Source organism: Mustela erminea, chromosome 17 (assembly GCF_009829155.1).
Source record: "Mustela erminea isolate mMusErm1 chromosome 17, mMusErm1.Pri, whole genome shotgun sequence".
Classification (NCBI taxonomy): Eukaryota; Metazoa; Chordata; class Mammalia; order Carnivora; family Mustelidae; genus Mustela; species Mustela erminea.
Genome location: NC_045630.1, coordinates 20,981,202 through 21,000,638, shown reverse-complemented (window position 1 = coordinate 21,000,638; position 19,437 = coordinate 20,981,202). Strand labels below are relative to the sequence as shown.

General features: G+C 38.0%; 1 protein-coding gene and 1 long non-coding RNA gene across 2 annotated transcripts in view; one reads left to right on the top strand and one right to left on the bottom strand.

The window, feature by feature from the left end:
- LOC116575900 (serine/arginine repetitive matrix protein 1-like) overlaps nt 1-19,437 on the bottom strand; it is a 287,791-nt gene that overhangs the window by 93,221 nt on the left and 175,133 nt on the right. The gene's annotated exons all lie outside the window — the stretch shown is intronic.
- Nucleotides 2,495-7,571, top strand: LOC116576591. The gene is made up of 2 exons (XR_004280214.1): nt 2,495-2,527; nt 7,418-7,571. It is a non-coding gene; the product is annotated as an uncharacterized LOC116576591 (long non-coding RNA).

The following is a 19,437-nucleotide window of genomic DNA, read 5'->3' as shown; positions in this document are numbered from 1 at the left end:
TATCTACCTGGAGTCAGGGTCAAATAACCCAAGTTAAGGGCTCATAGACTTTACCCATTTCAGATGCCAGATGCAACTCTGGACCTCCCATCCCTATAACTGAGCAGCTATAAGCTAGATGTTCCCATAACCCTCTTTTCAGGATCAATGATTTTCTGGAATGTCTCACAGAACTCAGGGAAATACTTAACTTACATTTGTCAGTTTACATCATAAAGGATATGATAAAGGATACAATAAACAACCAGATGAAGAAGTACATAAGGTGAGGTCTAAAAGTATCCTTAGTTTAAGGAACTTTTGTCCCTGTAGAGTTAAGATGTACCACCCTCTTACCACATGGCTGTGCTCACCAACCCAGATTCTCCAAGCGCTGTACTTTCGGGATTGTTATGGAGGCTTCGTCATGTAGGCATAATGAAGATTTAATTAAATCTCTAACGCTTATCCTCTCTTTTGAGGATGGGAGAGGAGGGTTAAAAGTTCCAAGCTACTAACTATGGTTTGGTCTTTCTGGTGACCAGTCCCCCTCCTAAAGTTGTCTGGATAATTATCCAGATGGCAATGAGTCCACCAACTATCACCTCATTAGAACAAGAGTCTCCTATCACTCCAGAAATTCCAAAGGATTTAGGAACTCAGTGTCAGGAACTGAGATCAAAGACCAAATATTAACATGAGATGCTCTTAGCATCCCTGTCACTCAGGAGATTACAAGTTTTTTTAAACGTTCTGTGAGAGGATTTGGTGGCAGATTATATAATAATATACATCTTATTACTTAATGGGACGTCTATAAAAAACACAGTCAACATTATACTTAGCAGTGAAAGACTAACATATTTCTCCTAAGATTAGAAACAATTTCTCCTAGAATGGCTCTTCTATTTAAGTTTGAACTGGGAATCTTAGCCAGTGCAATGAGGTAAAATTTTTTTAAAGAACACAAATATTAGAAAAGGAAATTTGTAATTGTCTTTATTTGTTGATGACTTGATTTTGTACATAGAAAATCCTAAGAAATCCATAAGGAAACAAACGTAATAGATGATTTCAGGTTTCAGGTTATGAAGTCCATATAACAAAATTAAACTACTTTTACCAACTGATTTCAAGGTTTACTATAAGCCACAGTAACCAAGAGAGTCTAATATTAGTGTGTAGATATACACTAGATTGGTGGAATTTAATTGGGTCAAATAATAGATCTTTTCTAGATGGAAAATTGTTGACAAGGTATTAATGCAATTAAGTGGGAGGGAGGGATGCTTTTTCAACATATGGTGCTGAAAAAGATGTATACGCATATGGGAAAGGAGAGTCTGAACTTCTATCTTACACCATATAAAAAGTTAGCAATTGAGCATAAAACTTAAAACTGTAAAGCCCCTAGAAGAAAAATTCAGAGATCATGTTTATGACCTTGGGATAGGTAAAGATTTTGCAGACAAGACCAAAAAAAGTGCTAATCATAAATGAAACATAATCAAGTGGACTTAATCAAAATTAGAAACTTTTGCTCATCAGCAACACATTAAGAAAATGAATAAATAATCCAGAAACTGAGAAATATTACTTACACATATTTGATAAAGGGCTGGTATCCAGAATATATAAACTACTACTATAAATCAATAATAAATGCAATACAATTTTTTAAATAGGCATAACTTGAAAATATAATTAAAAAAAGAAACACAAGGGGTGCCTGGATGGCTCAGTTGGTTGACTGTCTGCCTTCGGCTCAGGTCATGATCTCAGGGTCCTGGGATTGAGCCCTGCATCAGGCTCCCTACTCTGCGGAAAGCCTGCTTCTCCCTATGCCTGCCACTCCCCCTGCTTGTGCATGCTCTCTCTCTTTCTGTCTCTCTCTAATAAATAAAGAAAATGTCTCTTAAAAAAAAAGAAAGAAGAAACACAAGGCACATAAATGACTAAGAAGCAAGTGAAGAGTGCTCAACATCATTAGTCATCAGGGAAATTCAAATTGGAACCACAAGATACTACTATATACCACTCAAATAACTAGAGCTTAAAAACTTAAAATGTGAATATTGGATATGAAACATTTGGAAATCTCATATTACAGATTGGAGAGAAAAATGCAGCAACCACTTCAGAAAATTTTTGTTCTATGTAAGTGATACATATTCCTACTTTATGACCCAAGAATTCTATTCCTAGGCAAAAAAAAAAAAAAAAAAAGGACTTTTTTAATAAGAACGCTCGTAGCAGCTTTATTCCTAGTGACCCGAAACTGGAAACGAAAACATCCATCAATAAAAGAATGGTCAGATTGTGATATAATCATAAAATGGAAAGCTGCACAGTAATAAAAAAATGAACTATTGATATCCATATCAACATGAATCTCAAATTTCAAAAACATTTTGTTGAGCAAAAGAATCCAAATGCAAGAGTGTATTCTATTTTTAGAAGGTTCAAGAATAGACTAAACTATGATAATAGAGAACAGAACAATTGTTGGGAGAGAGGAGGAGACGGAGGGGACTGACTGCAAAGGCAGGTAAGGCAATTGGACAAGTCGTAGAAATGTTCTACATCTTTATTGGGATGTTCTCTTTGGTAGATACATTGTCAAAACTATCAAAATGTACAGTTAAGATCTGTACACTTTATACATTAACAAATAAAAATCTAGCACCTGCAAATTCCTTAATCTATGTTAAATATAAAGTAGGTATGCCCTCTTTTAAGAAAAAAAATTTACAAAATAGCTAAATTATGTTATGATTAGTCAGAATGCAAGATGATTTTTGCTCTGGATACTTGTTTGGGAATTCCTCTAAATAATAATATCAGGGGCGCCTGGGTGGCTCAGTGGATTAAGCCGCTGCCTTCGGCTCAGGTCATGATCTCAGTGTCCTGGGATCGAGCCCCGCATCGGGCTCTTTGCTCAGCGGGAGCCTGCTTCTCTCTCTCTCTCTCTGCCTGACTCTCCGCCGACTTGTGATCTCTCTGTCAAATAAATAAATAAAATCTTTAAAAAAAATAATAATAATATCATTTACTACACTGAAAAATGATGAACTTTACAAATACATAGTTTAAAATAGCTTTCTAGGAACATATATGCTGCATAGAATCAGCTTAAAAATTAGAAAATATCTTAATCATCTTGGTTCCAAAGAATCTCTCAGGCATTTGACTTAATAGTCCCTGAAGTACAGGTAATTTGAGTTCATTTTCCAAAGAAATAGTCCTCATACTAGGCATGTCACAACTGGTGAGCTACCCATGCGAGTGTTCCTAGCACACAGGGAAAACACACGTTTTTGAGGATTAAAAAAGCTATAAGAAGATTTTGCACTTACAAGTCAATCTAGCTACATATGACATTTTCCTGCATGGGTAAGCATCTTCAGTTTTATCTTGACATATCTACTGCTATCTTTCGAAAAGCTGATTTTGCACATGAAAAATTGCCATTTCACATACAGCAAAACACTCAAAATCTCCATCACACATACAAAAAAAATTCACATGGCCTCTGGAAAATTGCTTATATTTTTATCATTACTGAGAACTGGTTAAAATTAAGTTTTATAAATTTATATGAGCCCAACATACTATCTTATTAACTGGCTATGATCTACATATGAGCTATAGTATAACCAAGATGTTTCCAATTACTTGCTTCCTCAATGACCTCACTATGTAAAGTCTAATCATAATAATTTACAAAAAAATAGAAAACAGAGGGTCAGAAAGATGTAGTCAGGACTGTGCGGCTTGGGATATTGCCTTTTCTCCTCAGTAACAGACAGACACCAATCCAATCTTACCAGTGGCTTCCCTTTCCAGAAATCAGTGAGCTAAGCGGCACTTCTTGGATTCAGTACAACTTACCACTGCCATGGCCAATGTCAGAGTTTGCGGCCAGGGCTGGACAAAAAGGAAAAATAAGTGAACAGAACCGGGAATGTGCCAGTTATGCTGGATTGGGTTTGGTCAAGCAGAAAGATTTGCAGTGCCACTCAGCACCAAGTGGATCATTCTCTCCAGACTTAGCCGATACTGAGCGGGGGACAGAGGAAATGATTTAGCCTCCTTGAACTGGGACACTACGTTGAAAAATTACTATTGGTTAACGGGTAGATTTGGTATATACCGAATCCATTTGGGGCCATATGCAACTTAGTTACTAAAGAACCTGGAAGTGCTTTGTAAAAAATATCACTATTAAAAGCACCTAACACTGATTTTGCCTAAATTCTAAAAAAATTTATGGTGTTACTAAGTGTTCTGGAACACTTAGTCCTAGTATATAATGGCCTCTTCATATATATTTGTCAAATGAATGAATGAGAGAACGAGTGAGTAAATGGTATAGAGCTCTAGTATATTGCTAAGCAACTCCAATATTTATGCATAAAGTTAAGCATTACTCACTGGTTTCATTTGAATAGGTATATTCACATAAAATAATAAGAACAGCTTGTTTTCAAGCATCCACTCCAGAGCTGGTGGTGCAGGGATGCTATTCTGGAAATACTATCCTGGTATACCAACCTGGTATCAAGAACCTTTAACACTTTCTCTTTGTTTAAAGACCAAAGGAGTTATATTGTTCAGCTTTAATGGGCAAATTATATTTGTTGGTTCCATTTTTAATTTTGATCCCAGGTTTCGTTAAGAAGGAATGGAAATTTGCAGACTCCATGGGCTTTCCTTGAAGTACCAAGAGCCAGAGAGCCTGAAAGACAACACCGGAAAGTGAAGCCCGAGAGAACTCAGGATATGATAGAACTCTCAACTCAAAGAAAGGAGAAAAAAACCCTCTTAGTCACTGGGGAATCTGGGAATGAGAGGAGATAGAGGAAAAAATGAAGGAGTTCAGACTCGGGCTTGCTGGTTGTCCTCTAAGGGTCAAAACCCTGCCTGGGTGGGGATGCAAATGGGAACAGAAGCACTCAAATAGGACGAGAGGAATCCAAGTAGGGAGCGACTCATTCCTTATTTCTCCAGAAGCGACAGTGGTTGAGGCCCAGTGTCTAGCGTTGCTGTGGACAGTACAATGCCCCAGGGGGGTGCTGCAGGTCGGTGAAGCATGTCTGCAGGCGGACTGTGTTATGGCTTCTGACAAGGACCTCTGGGGCTTGCCTTCCCGCCTTCCTGGAGGTTCTGTGAGCTACTTGAAAAATCTATTTCAGTACGTCTCTACCAAAAATAACCCTTTAGTTTCTTAAAACTAGGAATCTGCTTATTTTTTATTGCTGCTGTAATAAGTTACTACAAACTTCGTGGCTTAAAACAACACAAAATTCTGGGGCACCTGCGTGGCTTAGTCGGTTGAGCAGTCGACTCTTGATTTCGGCTCTGGTCATATCAGGTCCTGGGATCACCGTGTGGGGCTCCCCGCTCAGCAAAGAGTCTGCTTGAGGCGTCTTTCTCTCTCTCTCTGCCCTTCCCTCCTCCTGCTCGTGCTCCTGCACTCCCTCACTCTCTCTATAAAATAATAAATAAGACAAACTTTCTTTTCTAAGATTTTATTTATTTATTTGACAGAGAGAGAGAGAGCGAGCACAAGCAGGCAGAGCATCAGGGAGAAGCAGGCTCTCCACCGAGCAGAGAGCCTGACACGGGGCTGGAAGCCAGGACCCTTGGATCATGACCTGAGCCAAAGGCAGATGCTTAACCAACTGAGTCACCCAGGCATCCCAATAAGACAAACTTTTAAAAACAAAAAACAATACAAAATTCTATTATACTTTTGGAATTCAAAAGCCCTAAACGCAGGGTATCAGCAGGGTTGCATTCCTTTCTGGAGTCTCCAGACAATAATCCATTTAATTGCCTTTCTCAGCTTTTACAGGCTTCTTTCTTCATCTTGAAAGCCAGTAACATTGCAGCTTTCTGACTATTGTTCCCTGTCCCGACTTCCTCTGATACTCCCTCTCTTCTGCCTTCCTCTCCCACTTCTAAGAATCCCTGTGATTCTACTGGGTCCACTAGGAGAATCCAGGCTCTCTCTATTTTAAGGTCAGCTGATTAGTGACATTCATTTCATCTGCATTAATTTTTCTTTGCCATGTAATTTAGCACATTCACAAGTTCCAGGGATTAAAATGTGGACATCTTTTCTTTTTTTTAAGATTTTATTTATTTATTTGGCAGACAGAGATCACAAGTAGGCAGAGAGGCAGGCAGAGAGAGACCGAGAAGCAGGCTCCCCGCTGAGCAGAGAGCTGGATGCGGGGCTGGATCCCAGGACCCTGGGATAGTGACCTGAGCCAAAGGCAGAGGCTTTAACCCACTGAGCCATCCAGGCACCCCAAATTGTGGACATCTTTAGAAGCATTGTTCTGCCCATCGCAGAATGTAACCGGACAGATATCTCTGTCAGGTATACCTACAGGCAACAGAGGCTTAAGGCAATGAGGGCAGTCTGGAAACTATCACCAGACCTGACTGAGGCTGAATACAATAAAAATCCACTTGGTATTAATGGTGTGGCAGATAAAAGGCTGATTTGAGCCACTATAATAGGAAGCCACTCTCCTCATCCCATTCTCTGATCATTTCATAGACCTGGAAGGAAAGGAAAGGTACCTTTGAGGAAAAAATACTTGCAGCCATGGAAAAGCAAGTATTGGCCATCTTCCTTCTAGCATTTTTTATGGAAGATATGGGAAGTATGCCATATGACAAGAGAAGTTATCAAAAAGGGAAATACCCAGTACTTTAAACCTTTATTGATGTGCTATGTGCTATTTCCTAGAGACCTATCCTGCAATACAGCATTCATAGTTAGGGATTATAATATCAGAGAAGCCCATCTACTCATAGGTCCAGTGCAACCATAAAGCCATCGTGTGATTATATTCCAAGTTGGGTGTATAGTTGGAAGAGGTAGACCCAGAATTTGCACATTAGTTCCCTGAACTGTGGAATGATAGAAATGGACAATTAAAAACTCTTTGAACTCCCAACCACTAATACAAACATGAGTTCCACCATCAAAAATGAAAGATGCATGGATCGTATTTTTTTTTTTTTTTTGACAGAGAGAGACACAGCGAGGGAGGGAACACAAGCAGGAGGAGTGCAAGAGGAAGAAACAGGCTCTCTGCTGACTAGGGAGCCCAACATGGGACTTCATCCCAGTACCCTGGGATCACGACCTGAGCCAAAGGCAGACTCTTACTGACTGAGCCACCCATGCGCCCATGGATCGTGATTTTTATCATGTTTCCATTTACCTTACCTTTTGATCATTGTAGCAGGAAGATGGGTCTTACAGAATAACAGCGGATTATTATAAATTTAATCAAGTAGCATCTCTAATTGTATCTGCTCTTCTAGAGGTAGTCACTTTGCTTAAGTAAATCAATATTGTCCTTAGGATCTGATATATAGCTACTAATAAAGAAAATTCTTTATTTCTTTTCTTCAGTATGCAGACATCAAAATCCCTATCTTCATGTTCCTTCTGTTCAATTTCCTGGATCTGTACAAAAACCTACTCAATGGATCCCTTAAAAATGCCATCTCGTATCTCACTGATCCTCCGTATGACAAAAAGAAGCATGTTACACTAGATAACTTGGTAAGACAATGTATATAAAAAGAATGAAGAAAATCCAAGATGATATCAGGATCTGAAACTTCAATAAAGTTTCTGGGAGTCCACTGATGTGGGACAGTTTGAAATAGCACCCCCAACGTGCAGGTAAAGTTACTAACCTTCTACCCTTTCTCACAGGGGGAAAAAAAAAAAAAAGCAAAAGATTTCATGGCCTTCTTCTGGAATTGGAGAAACATTCCCACTAATGTGTTTCTCTGACACATTGACTGAACCTAAAAGCTTCTTACTTTGAGTGGGACACAAATCAGTAGAGAGCTTTCTATCTGGTATGAACCATAGTTCAAGAAGCTCTGCTACTTGGCCTTTATGACTCATCAGATCCAAAGTGTTTAAAATATTAAATGAGAAAATAAGGATGCTGAATAGAGCCAATGTCAAATACCAATACAAGAGTCATGTGGTGGCCCCTAGGGGTTTTGGTGAAGGTTATGCCCTTTTCTGCAAATCATTATTTCCCTTAAGAGAAACACCTTGCTGTTGAACTCTGACAGAGACTAATTGTGCAGTCACGGGACACCAGATGACCATTGTGACTGGATTATCTCATCTTCCTAACCATAAACTGAGTTCACCCTGGAGCATATTATCATCAAGTAGAAGTGTTTTTCTATAGGTCTCAAAGGACAAACACATTCTAAAAGCATAAGCTGTATGAACAAGTGGTTAATAATTCCATCATGCCTACCTCTGACCTAATGCCAGCCCTCTTCAGCTCATACTTAGGATTCTGGAGAGTGACCTGTGAATGACTGACTACAGAGGAAAAAATCTAGAACTGGGTTTAGAGAAGACTCTGCATGATTTTCAAGCACCAGCTAAAAGGGTTGTTGAAATGTTTCATACACATTTAGGGGTGCCCCTAAGGGACAGTGAAGTAGGGAAACCTCGCTCTGAGTAGAAATTTGAAATCTCTTTGTCCAGTTTTCTTGTCAATAGCAATGGTCTGAGATTAGATCTATACAGATGCACTGGGACCTGCTAATGGTCTGGACAGACATTCAGATATCTGGAGACTAGAGGATTAAGGGTGAAGTTCGCAGAAAGGTATGTAAATATCTGAATGGACTCCGATTGTGAGAATTTCCATAGACTACATGAATACTCATCAAGAGACCACAGGGAGAAACTGGAAAGATGAACAAGCCACATCTCCTTACTGCCTCCCCAGTGTTTGCTGATTAGCTCATGAGCAATATGGTGATATGGCAGAAACGAAAACTATACATGGACTCCATAACATGAACTTAACACTTATCAAGGCTACTTGACAACTAAAGAATGAAGTCATCAAAAAGAAAAACAGAGCTGAAAGCTGTGGAGATAGAAGAAAAGCCTTGATGCTTGAAACTAGATCCAGCTATACCTGAAGTCTAGATTTTTCACTTATAGGAGCCAATAAATTATCTTCTCAGATTTCACTGGTTGAATTGGTTTTCCAACACCATATTATCAAAAAGTACTCTTTTACACAAGTCATGATGTTGAATTACTATATTCAGCTAATTTGGGGAACAGAGGTACTACAAAGATGCTGGTGTCTTTTCCATTTCAGAGGGAAAATATTCATATTTTCCTCTCTCTCAGGAACCATTAGCATGTGTTTGTGCAGACCATCACCCAAACTATGAGATTTCTTGAGGAAAAAAATTAGCAATTCTTTTCTTTGGTACATCAATACTGTATTTTCTTGGTGGGAAAAAAACTTAAATAAAAATTAAAAATAAAGATAAAAATAAGAAACAATAATTTATTTTTTTAATTTTTTCTTATACAGTAATTAGTGTTGCTAATATTTTGTCATATATCACTTCAGTCTTTTTCTACATTTTTTTTCAAAACTGTAATCTTAATGTAAGTATATTTTATGTTTTTTTTTTTAAACTACTACCTCTTGAACACCATTTCATGTTTCTCCACATCATTTTTTGGAAAGACACCATTCTTTAACTTTAAGTTTACAGTAAAATTTCCAATTTTAAGTATAAATTTATGAGATTTGACATATGAACAATGTTGCTTAACCACCACCTCAGTCATGATATAGAATCCATCATCCAAAAAGTTACCTTTTGTAATCCCTATCAAAATACCATCAATTTTTTTCAAAGAAATGGAACAAATAATACCAAAATTTATGTGGAACCAGAAAAGACCCCAAATAGTCAGAGGAATGTTGAAAAAGAAAGCCAAAGCTGGCAGCATCACAATTCCAGACTTCAGGCTCTATTAAAAAGCTGTAATCATTAAGACAGTATGATAGACACATAGATCAATGGAACAGAACAGAGAGCCCAGAAATTGACCTTCAACTCTATAGTCAACTACTCTTCAACAGAGCAGGAAATAATGTCCAATGGAAAGAAGACAGTCCCTTCAACAAGTGGTGTTGGGAAAATTGGACAGCCACATGCAGAACGAAACTGCACCATTTCCTTATACCATTGACAAAAATAGACTCAAAATGGGTGAAAGACCTCAAGTGAGATAGGAATCCATCAAAATCCTTAAGGAGAACAAAGGCAGAAACCTCTTCAACCTCAGCTGCAGCAGCTTCTTCCCAGAAACATCACCAAAGGCAAGGGAAGCAAGGGCAAAAACTAAGTATTAGGACTTCATCAAGATAAAAAGCTTTTGCACAGCAAAAGAAACAGTCAACAAAACCAAAAGACAACTCACAGAATGGGAGAAGATATCTGCAAGTGACATATCAGATAAAGGGCTAGTATCCAAAATCTATAAAAACTTATCAAACTCAACACCAAAGAACAAATAACCCAATCAAGAAATGGGCAGAACACATGAACAGACATTTCTGCAAAGAAGACATCCAATGGCCAATAGACACATGACAAAGAAGACATCCAAATGGCCAATAGACACAGGACACATGACTCAGCATCAGTGAAATACAAATCAAAACCACAGTGAGATACCACCTCACACCAGTCAGAATGGCGAAAATTAACAAGTCAGGAAACTACAGATGTTGGTGAGGATGCGGAGAAAGAGGAACATTCCTACACTGTGGGTGGGAATGCAAGGTGGTGCAACCACTCTGGAAAAGAGCATGGAGGTTCCCCAAAAAGTTGAAAATAAAGCTACCCTATGACCCAGCAATTGCACTACTGTCTATTTGCCCCAAAGATACAAATGCAGTGATCCAAAGGGGCACGTTGCACCCCGACGTTTACAGCAGCAATGCCAAACTATGGAAAGAGCCCAGATGTCCATTGACAGATGAATGGATGAAGAATATTTGGTATGTATGTATGTGTGTGTGTGTGCATATATATGCACACACATATGGAATGGAATGTGGATGGAATATATATAGAATGGGATGTAGATATATGGCAATGGAATATATATATGGAATATTAGGCAGCCATCAAAAAATGAAATCCTGCTTTTTGCAAAAATGTGGATGGAACTAGTGGGTATTATGCTAAGCGAAATAAGTCAATCAGAGAAAAACAATTATCTTATGATATCACTGAATGATATGTGGAATTTGAAGAACAAGGCAGAGGATCATAGGGGAAGAAAGGAAAAAAATGAAATAAGACAAAGCCAGAGAGGGAGATAAACCATAATAATAATAAAAAGTTACCATCCCCTTTTCAATCAACTTCTTTTGAATGGGCAAACTTTTGCCCATTTCCAAAAATAATTATTTTCTATTTTTTCTACTCACCTTTTCCTAGGATTCCATATTGCTAGTAACACATGTGTTAGACTGCTTTCTTTTGCCTCACACATCACTGATGCTTTTTTCCTTTTTAACTTTTTTTATACCTTTGCTTCATTTTGGATAGTTTGTATTGCTGTGTCTTCAAACTGATCTCTTCTTCTACAGTGCCTTCTGCTGTTAATCTAATCCAGTGTATTTCTCATTTCCTATATTTTATTTCTCATCTCTAAACTCTGTCTTCTCACTTAAGTTCCTCTCATCATCATGTTCTCCTTACCTCTTTGAACATAAAAAATATAGTAATAAAAGCTGTTTTGATGTCCTCTTTTTGCTTGTTCCTGCATTTTTGTAATTTCTGAATTTCTTTCTATTGGCCGTTTTTTTCTCTGACTGTGGGTTTGTATGTTCCTACTTCTATGCGTGACCAAGAATTTTTTATTGATTGCCAGGAAGAGTGAAATTTACATCCCTGGTTGTTGGATTCTGTTCTGATGTACAGTTATTTGCAACCAGCTGCAACCTTTTTAGTTTTGCTTTTAAGCTCTGTTAGAGAAGGCCCAGAGCAGCCTTTAGTCAAGTCCAATTTATCTCCATTATTAAAGTGGTAACTTTCCAAGTATTGTGCTCTGTGAAATCTTTGAGCTCTAGCTGGTAAAAACATGAATATTTGCCAACCCTGTGTGCTCCAAATATTCTTCTACTCATCCTTCTAGCAGTTACTTCCTTGGCCTCAATATCCTCTCACATGTGCACAGATCACTACTCAAACACTCCAGGGGATCCCTCTAGAGATCTCTGGAGCTCTCTCTTTTTGAGTTCTTGCCCCTTAGTACTCCACTCTAAAAATTCTGGCAGCCTTGACTTCCCCAAACTCTGACTTCCATCTCTTTAATTCAGCAAGACTAGCAGAGACTTTCCTCCCCCCCCCCATCTCATTTCCTCTAGATAATAACCTAGTATTATCTTATACTCATCTGGTTTATTTCTTTTTTGTCAGTCCTACACTGCTTGTTGTCCCATACTTAAAAATTACTCTGTATAATTTCTCTGGTACTTTTCAGTTAACATAGTAGAGTAAATCCAAACCCATAATTCCATCCTGGCTGAAGCTGAAGTCTACAACATCATTCTCCACCACCCCTGCCTTCTTTTTTCCTTTATTTATTTTGATTATTAACATATAATGTATTATTTGTTTCAGGGGTACAGGTATGTGATTCATCAGTCTTACACAATTCACAGTGCTCACCATAGCATATAACCTCCCCAATGTCCATTACCCATCCCCCTCACCTCCAACAACCCTCAGTTTGTTTCCTGAGGTTAGGAGCCTCTTATGGTTTATCTCCCTCTCTGGCTTTGTCTTGTTTCATTTTTTTCCCTTTCTTCCCCTATGATTCTCTGCCTTGTTTTTAAAATTCCACATACCATTCAGTGAGATCATAATTGTTTTTCTCTGGTTGACTTACTGCGCTTAGCATAATACCCACTAGTTCCATCCACATTGTTGCAAAAAGCAGAATTTCATGTTTTGATGGCTGCCTAATATACCATGGTGTATATACACATATACGTACATACCACATCTTCTTTATCCATTCATCTGTCGATGGACATACAAACTCTTTCCATAGTTTGGCTATTGTAGATATTGCTGCTGTAAACATTGGGGTGTACATGCCCCTTTAGATTACTGCATTTGTATCTTTGGGGTAAACACCCAGTAGTGCAAGTGCTGGGTCATAGGGTAGCTCTATTTCAAATTTTTGGAGGAACCTCCATATTGTTTTCCAGAGTATACAGCAACATTCTTAATGAGTGCCTAGAATTCCATGGAATGGATGTATCATCTGGACTATAGGTATTTGATGGGAAAAACCCTACCTGGTTCACCATTGTACCCAAAGATACTGAGGAATGATGGAATTTAGCATATACCAGGATTCAATAATATGTATTGACTGAATAAATTAATATTGAGACTATTTCTTTTCATTTCTTAATATTAAAATGCCAAATGCACATTTTTGTTGCTAAATTCTACCAAAATATATAGTAATAATTATTTATTTAGGATACACTTCTCTAAGTAAAAATTCTGGTTCAAAGAAAAGGCAGGTTTTAAGGCATTAATGTTTATTTCCAAGTTGACCAAATAGAATCATTTTACAGGCTCACTGGCCAATAAGCTCTTTTGAATACTTATTTTTCTTTATTCTTCACAAAATTGAGATATTTCATTTTTAAAAAGTCTTTATTAATTTCATAGGTTTGAAGGTCATCTAATTTTAGTAGTTATTTTTATTTATTTGATTACTATTTAGATGGATCATTTTTATGTTTTTGTTTTCATTTGTAATCCTGAGTGTCTATTATGCAAAAGTTTTATGATTTTTTTTAAACAAAATAGACTGTGGGAATTCTTAATCACTATAACATTCATCCTATATTCAGTGCAATGTCCAAAGTTTAGAGGGATATTTGTTTTTAATCATTGTTTTTCTATCATCATGTTTAAGTCAGCTCAAAACCAGCAAGCTCATTTAGTACTCCAAACAATGGACAATATGTTCAAAGGATCCAGAAGTCTGGCAGAATCAAATAGCAAAAAGTCAAATAAAAGAATTCTAATTAAAAGCACTTTTCACGGGTCAAAAGTGTAAGCTCATTAATGTTTTACCGTGCAGATGGCATTAATAAGTAACCAAAGATGCATGATCATCATTATTGTCCCCACCATTATTCCTTTGATATAAATGGCTCAGTAGATGTGAGGCACTTACCCAGATGAAGAGATTCAATAATTAACATGGTACCTAGTCTCCCTCCCTACAAAAAACTCAGAGGGGTCAATAAAGGAAGACACAAATTATTCAAGAGAGAAAGAAATATTCTCACCTTCTAAACAGAGATAATTTATCCCAACATTATTTATAATTGCAATAACATTGGAAATTTCCAATATTATAGTAAATAATTGTCCAAAGGAGTTAGGATGGCAGAGTAGTAGGGGGACCCTGGGCTTGTCTCATCCCTCAAACACAGCTAGATTATAGTAAATGGTTAAGTAAATTATGAGACCATGCCTAACTAAAGAAATACGCTCTCATTCAAAATAAGATGTTTCTCAAGATGGGATTGGGAGGGAGACAAACCATAAGTGACTCTTAATCTCACAAAACAAACTGAGGGTTGCTGGGGGGAGGGGGGTTGGGAGAAGGGGGGTGGGGTTATGGACATTGGGGAGGGTATGTGCTTTGGTGAGTGCTGTGAAGTGTGTAAACCTGGCGATTCACAGACCTGTACCCCTGGGGATAAAAATATATGTTTATAAAAATTAAAAAATTTAAAAAAAAGATGTTTCTAAAAAAATTGTTAGTAACATGGGAGAATGTCTATGATATAATGTTAAATTTTTTTAAAGACAGGCAACTGTACATGCACTAAAATTACAATTATATAAAATATGTGTATTATAAATATATGCAATAAAGGACTAATAGGAGATACACTAAAATATCCATCTCTGTGTAGTGAGATAACAAATGGTTGATTTTTTCTTCTTCTTTTGATTTTTACAAAGACAAAATACTACTTTGCTAATCTGATAAAAACACCAGAGGCCAGTTTGTAAAGGGAGAGACACATACCAAGCTGATAACAGTAGTCATCTCTAGGAAGAGCAATGAGACTGAGGCAAACTCTCTCTGCCTCTCTCTTTCCTCAATAAATGAAGAAACTGAAATTTAGAGAAATAACTTGATTTGGAGAAATTTACATGGAAGTAAGATAAAACCCAAGACGTTTGTTGTCTTAAACACTGGAAACACCAAACTCACACTAATATATTGGGCATAGCACGTCTTATTAAAGGGTCCATAGTGGACATGCAGCTCTCTGCTACTACACTTACTGGGCAGACAGTAAGTCACTTAAGGAATGGCCAGGCTCATACCCAGAACAAACCAGGGGCTATGACCTCTCTTCACATTAACCCTCGCCTACCTATTGACACATGCTTTTATTATTATAGGTGAACTGCCTGAGTTATAAGCAAAGACAATACACTCCAATTTGTGTGCTAGCTCTACTCCTTTTTGACATTGCACCACAAATCTCATTTCTCACTGCTATATTTTCCATTCTTTTTCTTTTCTACTTGATGATTGTCCATCTTGGGAGAAAAATGCTCTCGATCTCACTTTCCTTTCCACCTATCACTTCATTTCTTTTCTCCCTGTTAGAGAAAATCTAAAGAATTACCTAGGTTTGCTGTCGCCTATTTCTCTCTTCCCATCTTCTCTTAAACCCTTCTATTTTAAACGTTGTACCCGCCACTCCCCAAAGACCTCCATGTCACTAAATTCCAAGTTCTCATCTGACTTGATCTATCAGAAGTATGTGAGAGTGGTGCCTGGGTGGCTCAATCAGTTAAGTGTCTGCCTTCAGGTCGGGTCATGACCCTGGCGTCCTGGGATCAAGCCCCACATCGGGCTCCCTGCTTAGTGGGGAGCCTGCTTCTCCCTCAACCTCTGTTGCTCCCCCTGCTTATGCTCTGTCTCTGTCAAATAAATAAAATCTTAAAAAAAAAGTATATGAGACAGTTGGTCATCTTCTTCCCATTAATAAATATTAATTTGTTCTCTCCCAAGGCACTTTGGTTTTTCTTCTACCACTCCAGCTGCTCCTTCTCAATATTCTTTGCTGCTTCCTTCCTTCTCTTTTACCTTCTCTTTTAGCCATAATGTGCAAGGCTCAGGCCTTGGATCTCTCCTCTTCCCTATCTACCACCACTCTCCTAGGGATGTTATCTGGTCTCATATCCTTCATCTGATGACTTCCAAGTGTACATCTCCAGTTCGAACTCTCTCCTAAACTACAGACTTCAGGATCTTACTTAATACCTCTATTTAGATGTTTAATATACATCTCAAACATAACATTTCTTTTTTCTTTTTTAAAGATTTTATCTATTTAGGGGCACCTGGGTGGCTCAGTGGGTTAAGCCTCAGCCTTCGGCTCAAGTCATGATCTCAGGGTCCTGGGATCGAGTCCCGCATCGGGCTCTCTGCTCAGCAGGGAGCCTGCTTCCCTCTCTCTCTCTCTGCCTGCCTCTCTGCCTACTTGTGCACTCTCCCTCTCTGTGTTCAAATAAATACATAAAATCTTTTTATGTATTTATTTGAATAGAGAGAGAGACAGAGAGAGGGAACACAAGCAGGGGCAGTGGGAGAGCGAGAAGCAAGCTTCTTGTTGCGCAGGAGCCCAGGGACCCTGAAGTAGGACTCGATCTGAGGACTCTGGGATCATGACCTGAGCCAAAGGCAGACATTTAATGACTGAGCCACCCAGACACCCCCTCAAACGTAACATTTCAGAAATGGGACTCCTGATCTTCTGTTCCACTCATAGTCTTCCCAACCTGAGGAACACCGTGTTTATTCTTGAGTTACTTAGCCCCCAAATAACTTAAAATTCATCCTTAACATCTCATTCTCTCACCAAAAAAATCTTATAGGCCCTACCTTCAAATTATATCCAGAATCTTACATCTTCTCATTATCTTTATTACTACTACTCTGGTCCAAACTAAAGTCACCTTTGGTTTGGACAAAGCAGTTTTCTGACTGGTCTCCCTGCTTTCACCCATGTACTCAGAACTCAAGTGCATTCTGGAGGGATCGCTCTGGTAGTTGTGTTAAAAAGAGCTATAGAGTAACAAAGATACTATCTTAAATTCTAAAGTTGAGAAAACCAAGGCTTAGACAGGTCGAATTGTTTGTTCAGGATCACATACTAATAAAATGTTAGAGACTGTTCTTTCTTTTTTTTTTTTTTTAACCTTATACCCTTCACCATTGTGCTATACTTTCTTGATATGTAGGAGGCTCCTGCTTAACTGCTTTACCTGGTGCAGTCCTGGCTTACACATGTCGTCCTGGCATGATTTAACCGTGCCCTCCTTCAGCCCACAAATAAATCCTGTTCTGGGTGATAAACTACATGACATAGATAAATAGACATAAAAATAAGTATATATTATCTACCTATCTTTGTATCTATATAGATAAAGAATATAGACAATATATAGCATATGTATTTTATCCTGTCAGTAAGCAGGAGTGGGACTAGGTGGATACAAATACAGATTATCCTACTTACTTTCATCAACATCAAGTATGATGAGTATCAGATTAATAATAACTCTCAGCTCTCTTCAGCTGCCAGAAAATTATTTGACTCTAAGAGATCAATTAGAAATGTCCCAAGGAAAAGATTCAGTGATTCTTGGTCAATGTTTCACTTTAGAATTCGCACATCCTCTTCTCTCACTTACCAGTGCTCATGCACGTGAGTCTTCAACTCTGCCATTACCTTAGTCTTAGCCCCCGGTTCCTCTCTGCTATCATCTGATGGATATCTTAAATCAGATTTGCTGCCAACATCTTGCCATGCCTGCAATCAAATATTACCTGACCCTCTAACCAGATCTCCCTTCAGACTTCCTCAGTCCTATGAATGAAGTCATCTATTACCCAGACTCAGACTACAAAGTCTTCTCCCATCTCCTCATTGGCTCTGCCCCACCCCGTTCACCGCATCCAGCCACCCAGGTTTATCAGTCATCAGCAGACGTTATATCTATAGCACTGAAGAGCTATAAGAGCCTCTGCCTCTGCCCCTGCTCCCTAAAAAAGCTTTATTTGGAAAATCTTCCTCAAGCACTGCTGTAATTACAGCTTTCTTTTTCAAAGCACGCATTTTCCAGAGTCCAGCCCAACTTATAACTCCTTCAAAGAAACCTTCCACCCACAGAAAGGCATTTCTCCCTCCTTCAGATCTCTATCAAACCTCTTATCTGTACCAATTGCTCAACACTCTTACCACCTGGTACTGTTATCTTTTCTCTTTAATTAGAGTATGGCATTCCTGAGGCCCAGGGTCCTATCTCAGTTTTGTTTTTTTTTTTTTTTTTTAATCTCCCTCAAGTCTAATACATTGCTTGGTGCTGAATGTTTTCCCTGTTTGGTGGCAGGAAAGTTGAAGGACAGCCAAAGTAGACGAACTCTACACAAGACAACTTCAATTCAAAAACTAGGATTGGAGTAGACCTCTTGCAACATCTTTCCAATGTTCCTTAAAAACATTTCATCAAACTCCTCTGAGAAAAGAAGTTTCTCTTTAATTAATATATCTGAACAAACAGTTTTGAAGATGAAAATATATGCTTCACTTGCCCTAGGCAGCCCTGCTGGACTTTCTGATCGTCTTATGTATATTTTTCATTTATATATATCTTCATTCTGGAAATGCTGTCTGAATTTTGATTTCTCAAAAAACAAATGGGGATAAGTTGATTGAAAGAAAATAAATTTTGTGACATTCAATACACCTTCAGAGTACTGTGTCATTTAACTCCTCTATTTCTCTGAAACAGTCATTTAGAAAGCATTTTGGTAAAGCAGAAAGAGGACTAAATTGGGAATCTGGCCACTTGATATAATGCATCTCACTCTTCTCTAACACTTACCACCATCTATTTTATTCTTCAAATATGTGTGTTTTGCTTCTTCTGTGTCCCCTTTCGACTAAAATGTGTTCTTCATGAGAGCAGAAACATTGTCTGTCTGCTTCTTCAATAGTCCTCGGGTGGTAAAACTTAGGTAAATCATTTAGCTTCCTTGAGTATTAGTTTCCTCATAGGTAAATTTTAAAGACTAAATTAGATAACCTCTAGTTTCTTTTTAATTTAATAATTTTATTATTATACAATATAATGAGAAGCATAAAATACAAGGCTTACTTGGGTTTATGGTGGCCAAAAACTCTTCAGTTGATTACTGCAGCTCTGCTAGCCAATTGGATATGTGCCATGAAATGTTTGCTTTTCCTGCTTAAAGCACAAAGAAACATAGCAACTAGTCCTATCATACAGATTGGTTATTTCTATTATTGCTTCCAGATTTCTCAAGTCTAAATCAGATTCTCTTAATGCCTGAGACACTTTAAAAGTTGACTCTCTCTTTAAGCCCACTAAGCTCCAACTTAATAGATCAAGCTAACTTCATTAAATGACCTCCAGTGGTTTATAGTTTTGAACTACCTTCTTTTTTTTTTTTTTTAAATCTTTCCCATT